General features: G+C 44.8%; 1 protein-coding gene across 3 annotated transcripts in view; it reads right to left on the reverse strand.

The window, feature by feature from the left end:
- The window catches only part of rsh (radish), a 622,246-nt gene that overhangs the window by 369,119 nt on the left and 240,826 nt on the right, over nucleotides 1–12,301 (reverse strand). The gene's annotated exons all lie outside the window — the stretch shown is intronic.

The raw sequence follows: 12,301 nt of genomic DNA on the forward strand, positions 1-12,301 counted from the left end.
GACCAATGGGCTAGTCAAGTAGTGAGCCAATTTAAAATCGTTAGTTTCGTATTGATTGTTGGTATTAGTGTAGCACAGCAAATTTGTAGTAGTAGAGCGGTGCTGGACAAACCCATGCTGGAACTCCGATATTATTAGGATGAACCACATTGTACAGAGCATTGTGTACTAAGGTTTCAAAGACCTTGCTAATGCAACAGAGAATTGATATTCCACGGTAGTTTTCAGCTTGGTTTCGATTACCCGCTTTATGGATTGGCACAATTGAAGCTGTCTTCCAAACATTGGGAAATGATCTTTCGCTCAGCGAACGGTTGAATATGCAGGAGATCGGAGAAGCGAGTGAGCGTGCGCAATATTTGAGCAGAGATGGGGGAAAACCATCTACCCCAGGGCCTTTAGAAACATCGAGGTCATTCAAGGCTTTCATAACGTCGTCCGGTGAGAAGCGCAACGTTGGGATATTCAGGTTGTACTCGTGGATGCGATCGCAACTTGAAGGATTTAGAGGTGGTGAATTTGTGTTGTAAACTGATTGGAAGAAGCTCGCAAACAAGTTAGCAACATCGACAGGGGAGCTAGCAGCGATCCCGTTAAACTCATACGAACTTCCAAAACGCCGATGGGTGCTGCTTCAGATTCGCTTGCCTTCGCTGGACGTACTCCCCATAGCTAGACTTCAACAGTCCGTTGTATCTCGTTTCGATTAATCGGAGACTATTTTTGCTCTCGTTGGTTCTGGTACTGAAATAGCATTTGCGCGACTTACGCAATACGTTCCGCAAATTACGTAGCTCAGGGCTCCACCAGGGTTGCACTGAGGTTAACCTCGTAACACGCCTCCGGAGTGGAACTCGCGCATGGAGTGTTTCATACAGATTGTCGTAGAATTGGTCAGCAATAGCGTTGACAGAAACACCATTCATAATCTGTTGCCAATTGATAGTGGACAGTTCATTATTCAACGAGCCGAAATCGCAGGGCCTGAAATCCAATTCAGGTGGATACGAATCACAGTCCGATATTATGGGCGGATTGCAGTCGGCATCAAGTCGTAAGATGAATGGCTTATGATGATGATCGATATCCAGTAGAGGGACCGGAGGCTCAAGAAGGTTAACGTTATCCGGATCACTGATGAAGGCTAAGTCTTCCATTTAAATTAGACAGTGAATTGACTTGGATTAGCCCGCTAGCGAGCATCGGTTCCGTGAGAGCCAGTTCCTGTTCAGTGGACGCGTTTGATGGTAAATAACCGTTTACGTCCTCCTCGAAAGTCCAACTCAGAAACGGAAGGTTGTAGTGCGTTTTGAGGAACGCCGATGGAATTCCGTCAGGACCCGGATTGTACGACGAGGAAGCCCTGGAAAACATCTCGGGATTGATGTCAATTCTGCTCATGGTTTGGCCAGAGAGTGGTACGTAACTGGCAGCCAGTCGGGCATGGTCGTCACTCAGTATCTCGTCCGTTAAAACACTAGCAATTTTTTTCAGAGAACAGATGACAGATATCTTGAGTAGATGTGGCCACGTTACCATTACGTATCATAGACGACGGCAGACCGGCTTGAATCTGTTCTGCCTGTACGGAAATGCTGTCAGGATAAAGTTCCTGAAGACCAAAGAACCAGTTGAACGCAGCATCCAGCAATTGAACAACATTCTAATCGGAAATGATGGTAGCAAAATTCAGATTGCATGATGTAATGATTCGTAATTATAATTTCTTATTGTGTTAGTTGTAAGTGAAAAAGGCAGGAGAGTAAAAATAATGTGTTGAACTATTTGAAATTTTGCCAAGACGGTCCTGCAACACTCTATGTTGGACGATGGAATGGTTGGTGTAGCAGCAGTTCGAATGGTCGAATGGTATGGTTTTTGTTTGGTTATTGACTTCTCTAATAAAACTTGTCGTGACTGGACCGAGATTTCCAGCGTCGATCACGCTGGACCAAATTCGTCAAAAGAATGCTGTAGGAGACGGACCAGCAGCATTGGATGCAGCAGCTGCCATTGGAGCTGCATCGCTAGTTTCTGTAGCCGTGGCCGGAAACCTCGGTCAGGTCAAGATACCGCTGTCAGCTGTTCTTCGTCTGGGAGGAAATGTGGACGCGACTGCCGCCACGGGTGTAACGATTTTGATAACGGAGTGTTGCTATGCAAGCGATTGCCCTGATTTCTTCATGCTGGGTAGTCGGAATGATTGTACGCAGTCCGGCGCGAAATGATGTACACACTTAGAAAAATTCATGTAAATTTAGGTGTTCTGAGACTGACATATACGAGCGTCAATTCTGACATAAAATTGAGTAATAATAGACGCGAAATTCAGCTCAATCAAACGTACTTTTCGTCGAGTAACAAACTTTTCAGTCTCGGAGCACTTAATTTTACATGACATGTTTGTTTACGTCTCATGCGTTGTGTCAAAGATGGATTCCGTCACTTGTAAAATTAGGTATTTCTAAGTGTGTACCTATTTCTTCGTACAGGCATCAGGATGTGCGCTGACAATTCGATTTAGAAGAATCCATGGCGAGACTTGGTGGAGATTCACGGTTATGTTTAGGAAATAATTTGATTATATTGTGGCAACATCAATAAGGCACAGAAAAAGTTCAGTGTTGCCAGTAACTTTAAAGATCAGAAAAATTGTAACCATGGATGCCAAACAGTGCCAATGACTGTGCCCAGGTGTCTCCAAGCTTGTTTTTGGCACACTGTGATCATCCCCTTGACGCCATGATCAGTTTGCCTAATAACGGAAAAGTTTCATGCAAATCAAAGAAGGCCGAGTGTCTGTTATTCCATTTTGATTTTACCTACTTGCCTTGTAAATGCTCCATAGCCGATTGTGAATGTGTTGTTGATTCTTCCGTTTCCCAACCGTTCCCAAACTTGTCTCCATGAATTTAACCTTCGATTTTTAGAGTAAACAACCTTTCACTTTTTGGTTGATAATGCTTTACTCAGAACACTCAAATTCCTTTGTCAACACATCGATAAACTTGTCATTGTTGTCTCGTTATTAATATTGCTTAAAGTTGAAGCTTCTGAACATACCTACATGGGAGCTATTGGAAATTTTATCCCTCCATTCCGATATGTTTGCATTTTGAACGCAAAGTCTAGTACAACCGGTGATCGTAGATGTACAGTTCTGCACCCATACCCATTTATGCTTGCCAGTCGTGTTGGTTGTAAATATTAGCACAACGGTGGAGAACGGGGGATGCCTCTTAGAGACAATACCAAAAGCGAAGGAGGGCTGCAGAATGAGGGATTGCCATTATAGCTGCAAGGCTCAAATGGCTAGGTTATGTTGACTAGCAGCATACACGGCGAAAGAGAACGACCCAAATTTGAGTTTAGTTCACTCATATTATCGCCAAAAGTGCAGGAACTCAGCGATGAGTAAAATTTGTCTCATGTTTTCCCAGGGGAAAATTCCCGAATTTGAGAAAAGTAAAGATTGGATTCACTCAGTCTATTGGTACTACTCCGAGACTGAATAAAATTTTTGTCAATTTCCCCATTTTCCGGCAGATTTTTTAGGTTTTCCACAGGAAACCATGAGACAAATTTACTCATCGCTGAGTTCCTGCACTTTTGGCGTTTATGAGTGCACTAAACTCAAATTTGGGTCGTTCTCATTCACCGTGTACGTATCGTATAGTTGTCGTCCAACCAACCAACCGACCAACCGACCACCCATCCGGGAAAGTCCGGGTGTGGGTGACGAAATATACTGTCGCAATGTGTGTTTGGTGGTTGAGTGCATCCGCTGTGTGCCCTGGAGAGGGAAAGTAGGTGTATATGGCTCAGGGTGGAACAGCTGACGTCCGGGTCATGTGACTTGCTGTGCGTGCTGCGTACTGCAGTAGAGCGAGACAGTAACAGAGAGAGATGTAGAGATGTGCAAGGTAACACCGCAAACCGGGATGCACACAGGTGGTTAGTGGTTCGTGTGGGAAAATATCTTCATGCACTGTCCTGCATCAATTACCTTAATGGAATACAACCGGTTGGAGTTGTACATTTTTCTCTTGTTTGCTAATTAAACAGCACAGGTTTCGTTTCGATATGACACTGTACTTCATACGGAGCGTTATCTGATGGTTTCGCAGGAAAATTATACTTAGTTGCGCTCTACAACTATCCACTGGAAGTTATTGTTATTCGATTGGACATGATGAAATGCAATATTTGATCATAGTTCTGCACAGGAGTTTGTGTATCATCAAAAAAAATGGGACTGAACAAATCTATTTATGCGTTTTCTGGATGCTATATCTGACTCAGATAATCCAGTGTTCTCCACAGATACAGCCTGTGAGCCGAATACAATCCTCTTACACGAACGAGAAAAACATGAATAATCATAACAATGGTTTCGGATGAATCCCAGATTGGGACAGAGGCTCAAATTTCGAGATGTAATCGGTTCTTACCAAGAGATTATCGGCCCATATGAGACCTCAGTTTCCGATTGATGATGGCTCGCATGTTCATAGTCCAGAGACGATTATCCACTGCATCAGTGGTGCGCTCTGCCTCTGAAAAGGATTATACGGCTGTCCACCCATTTTATGATGGGTTCCTAGTGATGAATTTTGCTCCAATAAATTACCAGAACCACTGATTACACGACTGATCTGGGTATTAAAATTTCAAACTGCAATAAAATTAGCTGCTATCTTTCTTCCTGCTATCAGTTCCAGCGCAGAAAAGCAATTAACAGCTCCAAGATGTCACACTTGCATGCTTCAAACGACGACGACGGCGACGAAGCCACAGCCTTGTTGTGAGTTTACGACATCGTTAGACGTTGTTTCCTGTTTTCCATGTAGGCAAATACTACTTACATACGGTTTGGAAGAGGAAATTCACTATGATCAACATCCGCACCGATGGTTACAATATTGTTCTAGGCGTCGCGGTGGCACACATTCAACCGTGTTTGAGGGCGTCGGAAACGATAGGCACAATTGCGATAACATCAATATCTGGGTGGTATCTTAAACTGGAGGTGGCTGGAAGAGAGTTTCCGTTTTGATGAAACAATCGCAAATCACATAGTAAAATAGGTACCCTATTTAGGCTAAAATATTATGGACCACCAGGTAGCGTCGTTAGCAGTTAACACTAAATTCATTGTGGATCACGTTCGGTAGATTTGCGCTTTAAGAAATTACATTTTCCCTTTATATTACGATTCATACAAGCCTGAAGAAACGATTCCAAGCGGTTCTCCTTTTTCGTGTGGGATGCGTTAAATTAAAATGTGAATATTCCAGGATTTTAAGTAGAATTTGACATTTGACCAATATGCAGGAAACACCAAGTTTGATGCTGCACCGACCTGCTGAAATTGCTTACCTGTATCGAAGAAGGTTCGTTGATATTGCCGAGTTTTTGCACGACTGAACTAGCGTTGGCTGTGACAAGGGGTACACGCGTTTCGCTTTTCATCTGCATCGGCAATAAGTCATTATCATTTAGATTGGCTTCCCACCTTGACAAGGAGAAGAGAGCTATTTTGCATTGTTTGTAATGTGAATAATTCTGTGAATAACTGCTGCATGTTTGAAGCGAATCGCTAAACTGGCGGCTTCGGATAATATGGTTCGTCGTTTGATTTGATAAGATGAACAAATATGAGCTGTTTTATGAACGCTACCCAAGTAACACAAATTCATAGTATTATCAAAGATATCTAATTAACAAGATATCCCACTAATCAATTCTTCGAATAAGGCAATGGATACACCACTCTTATGTGATCGCAGTGTCATCTGGTGAGTGCACATTGAAACTTCACCACCAGGGCTTAATAACTGACAGGTGTCAGCATGACAGATGGGGGCGACCCCGGCGTAGTGGTTAACATCCATACCTCTTACGCCAAAGTCACGAGTTCAAATCTCACTCTCGGACAAGTCACGAATGACCCAAGAGTGTTAAAGTGACTATAATAATAATAAAAAAAAAACAAAAAAAAGGATGACAAATTCTAGCGCGGACGTTGATGATCAGCCAAGGGAAGAGGACGATATCATTATATTGCGAAACCATGATTCTCACCGTTTTGGGATTGCTCCGTTTCTCAACCAATACGTAACAGAAACACTTGAGAAAACAATCACACATCCAAGATCGCATCATGATAGGTTTGCAATATGTTTTGCTTGCGACTGAAAGAGTTTTCAATATCATCATCATCATTGATGATTTGCGAAGCTGTTGTTCAAATTAATCTTTGTATCGCAATCATTGCTAAACATACGTAATAAAATATGCCGTCTTCCTAGGCCATCGCAGCACGCATTCTATTAAAAAATTACGTTCAAATAATGACTACCTACTATCCTATTTTATATCGTAGGCAAAGCGAACGCAAACTAAAGCTGCCGAAGCTGAATGATGACGATGAGTGATAACACCGCTTCGTGTTCTGATTTGTTCTGTACCGTCCGCTCAGTGGTGTGAGTTCGTACATCCATTTATGTTGGTGTCCGTGTTTTCTTCCAACGCTGTAGTTCAACGCTGTCTCTTCACAAACCGTTTGGCTCTATTAGCTGTCTCTATAAATTCCAAAGAGTGTTGAGGGTCTAGTATATTGAGTCAATGCGGAACAAGAGTCAGTCGATCGTTTGCACCTCACTCATTCAGTCCAGTTGATGTACATACTCGAGTAGTGTAGTAGTCAAACAGTTTAGTTTAGTCCGGTTTTGGCTCGCTCAGTCGAGTTTTTCGAGTTGCGCGTTTGTTCGTGTCGTAGTGCCGGTCGCATCGTGTGATGGGAAGACAGCGCTCCCGGAGCAAGCTCCGTGAGAAAGTGGAGAACAGTAATGAAGGTAGCTCATGCGTGCCTATCACAAATAGGTACGCTACTCTTCCCACCGATGTTGGGAATGCCCCACCAGCGGAAGTGAAGCGGACGAAGAAAAGAAAGAAGAATCAGGGCCAGTCCGATGGTGCGAGTGGCCGTGACACCATGACGAACGTCAGCGACATCGGTGAATTCGGCAGTACCGTCGAGCATGAAAATTCTGCCGTCCCGAGTGCGGCAAAAGTCAAGCTTCCTTCACTGGTAGTGATGAAAGTGCCACTCAACACACTCATTGGCGATCTCACATCGCTGGGCGTTGCAGCTGAGCAGGATCGGCACCAAGGTGATGCTGCGTACCAAAGCGGAGTACGAAGCAACCGTGAAGTACCTGAAGGATTCCAGGGCGGAATACTTCACACATGACATCCCCGGTGAGAAGCCCTTCAAGGTAGTCATCAGGGGCTTACCGAACTTCAACCCCAAGTCGATCGAAGAAGAACTGAAGGACCGTTACAAGCTAGCCCCAATCGCAGTCTTCCGTATGACGAGGAGAGACGAAAACGTGAAAACGTACCCGGATTGCCTTTTCCTGGTTCATTTCCAGAAGGAACGGTGACGCTCAATGCGTTGAAGGCCATCCGCTCCATCAACTTCATCATTGTTCAATGGGAGCCATACCGTGGCGGCCGTCACGACGTCACCCAGTGTCAGCGTTGCCTGAATTTCGGGCATGGCACCCGAAACTGCTACATCAACCCGCGCTGTGGCAAATGCGCCCAAAATCATGTTTCCTCCGAGTGCGTTGTCGACGAGTCGGAAACGTGCAAATGCGCCAACTGTGGTGGAGCTCATCAAGGGTCCGACAAACAGTGTCTCAAACGCGAGGATTTCAAGCGGATCCGAAAGCAAGCGTCCACAAGAAGTCAACCAGGACGGAAGAAGGAAAACACTCCGGCATTCAGGGTGGAGGACTTCCCGCCTCTTCGTGCTACGCAACACGGTCAAGCAAATCCACGGGTGCAATCCGGCCCCCGTCAAGAAACGTCTGGTGCCTCAGCTGGACAAAGCTCTCCATTCCCCCCTGGATTCTGGAGACAACCACCAGCACAAAACGCCAATCCCGATCTCTTCTCTGCGGATGAGCTGATGAAGATTTTCGTCGACATGACCAGCGCTCTTCGTCAGTGCCGCAACAAGCCCGAACAGATCCAAGTGCTCGGTAAGTTTATCATTCAGTATGGCGTCTAAACCGTTAACTATAGTCACGTGGAAGGCTTGCTCTATACGAGCCAAAAAGTTCGAGCTTGCTGACTTCCTCCGCAAGCATAGTATCGACGTGGGCCTCCTATCAGAGACCCATCTAAAGTCCGGCTACAGTTTTTGGTTGCCTGATCACCACATTATCCGGCTTGATCGTATCGACTCCAGGGGGGGTGGTGTTGCGATCATCATCAAGAAAGGAATCAAGTTCTGCACGCTGCCGCATATCCGCACTTCTATCATCGAGGCACTTAGTGTGGAGGTGGAATCACCAACCGGAAACGTCCGGTTCATCGCCGTATACTGCCCTCGTCAGTGTGCTGCCAGCAACGGCCTAAGGATAAAATTCAAGAACGACCTCACCGCTATCACTCGCACGAGCTCCCGATTCATTGTTGGGGGCGATCTGAATGCTCGTCACAAAGCATGGTGCAACTACCAACGGAACCAGAATGGTAGACTACTATTCGACCACTCGCATCATGGGCTGTATACGGTGCAATTTCCGGATGAACCGACATTCATCTCTCCGGCGGGAAACCCTTCCACGCTGGACTGCTTCCTGACGAACTACGGGCTATCCAAGCCGGTGGCAATCAACGACCTAAGCTCCGATCACCAACCGGTGGTGGCTGAGATCGGCATCAACATAGCTCCTGCTCCAATCCTACGAAAAGACTACCACCACGTAAACTGGGTCCAGTTTGGACGTGTGGTTGACCGGAACATCAACGAAAATCCGCCGCTTGACACCGTAGAGGACATCGACCGGGCTCTGGAAGGACTCCACCAGGCCATATCCATGGCTGACGAGACGTGTGTTCGACAAGTTCCTGTGTTACTGATTCGCTTGAGAAATGTGCGAAATGAAAGTTTCGGGCGTGTTGTCCAGAATCTGGATGACCGCTCCCGTCCATTCTGGAAGGTAGCCAAGGTGCTAAAAACTCATCCCAAACCCGTTCCACCTCTTAGAGTCGAAAATGATGACGATCGGCTCAAAATCACCCCGCAAGAGAAAGCAAATGCGATTGCCAACCACATTGCTTCGTCGCATCTGCTTGGTTCCATCATCCAAAGTCCGCTTGAAATTCAGGTTTCACAATGTGTACAAAACTTGGATGCCTCCCCTTGTGTCGTCCCTCCGGCAGAAAATATTACAGTGGAGCAGATTTGCTCAGCGCTGAAAAACACCAAGAACATGAAGGCTCCCGGGTTTGACGGTATATTCAACTTGGTATTGAAGAAGCTGAGCACGAAAGTGTACTCGCTTTTGACTGCTATCTTCAATAGATGCTTGGAACTGCACTACTTTCCAAGTATCTGGAAGGTAGCAAAAATCATACCAATCCGCAAACCCGGTAAGGATCCATCACTACCTTCCAGCTATGACCAATCAGCCTCCTTTCAGCGCTGAGCAAATTGTTCGAGAAATTAATTCTCAGTCGTTTGCTCAAGTTTGTCGAGGAGAACAACATTCTACTACCTGAACAGTTTGGGTTTAGGAAGGGGCATTCCACAAATCACCAGCTAGTTCGGGTGATGAATAACATTCGAAGAAACAAAGCTGAATCCAAGTCCACAGCCATGGCATTGCTAGACGTTGAAAAAGCGTTTGACAATGTTTGGCATGACGGACTTGTGTACAAGCTTTGTAACTTCAACTTTCCACCACATCTTGTAAAAATCACCCGTAACTACCTCCAGCAAAGGTCGTTTAAGGTATCGTTGAATGGTTACAATTCAAACACCTTTTCCATCCCAGCAGGTGTTCCGCAAGGTAGTCTGTTGGGCCCTTTGCTATACAGCATCTACACTTCCGACATCCCTCCCTTGGGCAACGGTTGCGTGTTCTTCCTGTTCGCAGATGATACCGCTATAACCGTCAAGGGAAGGAGCCCTCGTGAAATAACAAACAAACTTCAGCGATGCCTTGACGCCTTTGCTGATTATGCCAACACGGGAAAAATCAAAATCAATGCCTCCAAAACCCAATCAATAATGTTCCTCCATCGACAATCTCCCAAACTAAAACCGGCTACCTCTTGTACTGTAATAATGGATGGCACAAGGGTTGAGTGGTCCACCGAAGTAACATATCTTGGTATGTTATTTGAAGAGAAGCTCCTTTTCCGCTCGCACATAGATAGGGCAGTAGTTAAGTGTTCCAATCTAGTTAGGTGCTTGTATCCGCTAATTTGCCGCAGATCTCGTCTCTCTAGGGTGAACAAACTGGCTGTCTACAAACAAATTATTGCGCCTGCGATCTTCTACGCAGCTCCGGTGTGGGAATCATGTGCACAAACTCACAGGAACAAAATACAGGTAGCGCAGAACAGGGTACTGAGGATGATCCTTGATCGTCCTTTCGATACCCGCATTTCCGACCCCCATCAAGAGGCTAACATTCCGAAAGTAGATTTTCAAATTAACGAAACTAGGAACAAATTTGTGCAGAAATGCAATACATCAGAACATGCTTTGATAAGCATTTTGTACATAGTAGGTTAGGTGCATATAGTAGTTGTAGATTAGTTGTAGCTGTAAATAATAGTTTTAAGTAGTTTCATTTTTCCAATTCAAAACAAACCAATCCCACCAAGGTGGTCATACTTTAACAGGCCTGATAGGACTAGGAACAGTAAATAATATTTAATTAAAATTTCAAAATAACTAAAGTTGAAAAGACGCATCTGTGTCACTTGAAAATCCATGCATGCAAACCAAACAAATACAAGAAATAAAGATCAATTTAATTAAAAAAAAAAGGTCTAGTATTCTGTTGAGTAAACTGCTTAACAACCAAAAGCAAAATAAAATGGGATTTGTTAGGAAACAGAAATCTTCCACCCGGATTCCATGTAACGTTCATTACGACGGAACTCATGCTTGCACCAACGCTGAAGCTGCTGACCTGTACTTCGACATGACAGCTCTGCCCATATTACTACACATAACATAACGCTTCCTGTTCTCCAGTTTTCTTCAGAGGAAATTCAAAAATCTCTTGAAGATGTAGAAACGAACAAAGGGCCTGGGACAGACGGCATTCCTCCACTGTTATTGCAACAATGTTCGTCCACACTAACATCTCCAATCGCTCGATTGTTCAACCGTTCGCTGCAGGACAGGACTTTTCCAACTGCGTTCGATACTGTACCGCACCTTCTAGTCACTGATCAAAATGAGGCACATAGGATTCCCCGATTGGATAACAGAGTGGCTTTTGTCGTACTTATCGAATCGAAATGCTTATGTGGTTGTTAACTCTGCACGATCCCATTCATTCAACATCATGTCTGGTGTACCGCAAGGTAGGGTTCTCGGTCCTCTAATCTTCAACATTTTTATTAACGACCTGTGCATACTACTTTCCTCATTCAAACTTTCCTTTGGCGATGATCTCAAAGTGTGACGCTTTGCAGGAGGATATAAACGTCATGATTATCTGGTGCGGTGACAACGGCATGCGCGTTAACAGCAAGAAGTGCAAGATAATATCTTTCACTCGCTGTATCGGTCAAACTCACCATCAGTACTATATGGACGCAGAGACACTCGAACGGGTAAATGCTATCTGCGATCTGGGAGTCACCATCGATTCAAAGCTGAGGTTTAACGATCATGTAGGGATTATATCAGCCAAAGCTTTTTCGGAATTAGGATTCATTCGTCGACACGCATTTGACTTCACCGATGTATAAGCTCTAAAAACACTCTACTGTTCGTTGGTGCGCAGTATCCTGGAGTACGCTGCACCAGTTTGGTCGCCGTATTACGTAACACAGGTTCATAAGATTCGCTCTTCGTCAACTTCCTTGGAACGATCCAGAAAATCTTCCTCCCTATGTCGATCGATGCCAGCTGATTAAACTCGAAGCTCTTTCTGCAAGGCGAGTCAAAATGCAACGCTTGTTTGTCTTTGACCTCATCAAAGGATCCATCGATTGTCCTGCACTTCTCGAACAGATTCCACTGAATGCTCCACCCAGACGCTTCCGCCACTCGCCACTCCTAGCGGATCCTTATCATAGGACAAACTACGGCCATAATAATCCATTCGACTCGTGTCTTCGAGCATTCAATGACGTTAGCGATGAGTTCGATTTGAATTTGTCTAAAAATGTGTTTAGTAATAGCACAGACAAACAGACGTAACTCTTAGAAAAACTTGTTCTTGAAAACATAGTATCTCAAAACATATAACCATAG

This window comes from Ochlerotatus camptorhynchus, unplaced genomic scaffold (genome assembly GCF_037179485.1).
Source record: "Ochlerotatus camptorhynchus isolate MF236.1 unplaced genomic scaffold, CSIRO-AGI_Acam_v1.1 ptg000232l, whole genome shotgun sequence".
In the NCBI taxonomy this organism is placed as follows: Eukaryota; Metazoa; Arthropoda; class Insecta; order Diptera; family Culicidae; genus Ochlerotatus; species Ochlerotatus camptorhynchus.